Below are 723 nucleotides of genomic sequence, written 5' to 3' on the forward strand. Positions count from 1 at the left end.
CTCTCTCTCTCTCTCTCTCTCTCTCTCTCTCTCTCTCTCTCTCTCTCCTGCAGGTCCATGTCTGTAACTTTCGTCAAATTCTAAGCCGAGGACCTATTTTCAAGAACTTTTCTTGTCCAACATCCTAAACTTCTCATTACTTTCCTAATTGGCATGATAGTGGCATAATATATTTCCTTTTAAGCTGTCAATTGACATAAACAAAAAAGTATTTCATGTATATTTTATATTGCTTGCTATGTGATTTCTCTTCCCAGATGAAATTTAGGTTCCTTGAGAACCAACATATTCTATTATTGTGAAGCTATCTATGAGCATGAAATCATGCAACATGTGGTAAACAGTAATTCCTTAATATAAACTTATTAAATAACACTAGTAAAAGGACATATTAAGAAGCTACATAATGATTCTGATCATTGATTTTAAGACCTTGTATTTTTCTATTTACTTGTACTTTAGTACTGAAGGAGTTAATTGGTGGGAAAATGGATCCTTAGAAATAAATTTACCATAAAAATTAAGGGAAGTATTGGGACTTCAACAACCAGTCTCTTATAATATTTATTGAGGATATTTTTCAGTTTTCTCTCTCCTACAATAACAATTAGGGATAATGATAAATAAATATCCCATGTGGATGGAGTGTTATTAAAAGATAAGTCCTAGGGAAGTAAGGAAGATATTTTTGGATAGGCTGGATAGAGAACCAGTCATTTAATG

This window comes from Marmota marmota, unplaced genomic scaffold (genome assembly GCF_001458135.2).
Source record: "Marmota marmota marmota unplaced genomic scaffold, marMar, whole genome shotgun sequence".
NCBI classification, from domain to species: domain Eukaryota; kingdom Metazoa; phylum Chordata; class Mammalia; order Rodentia; family Sciuridae; genus Marmota; species Marmota marmota.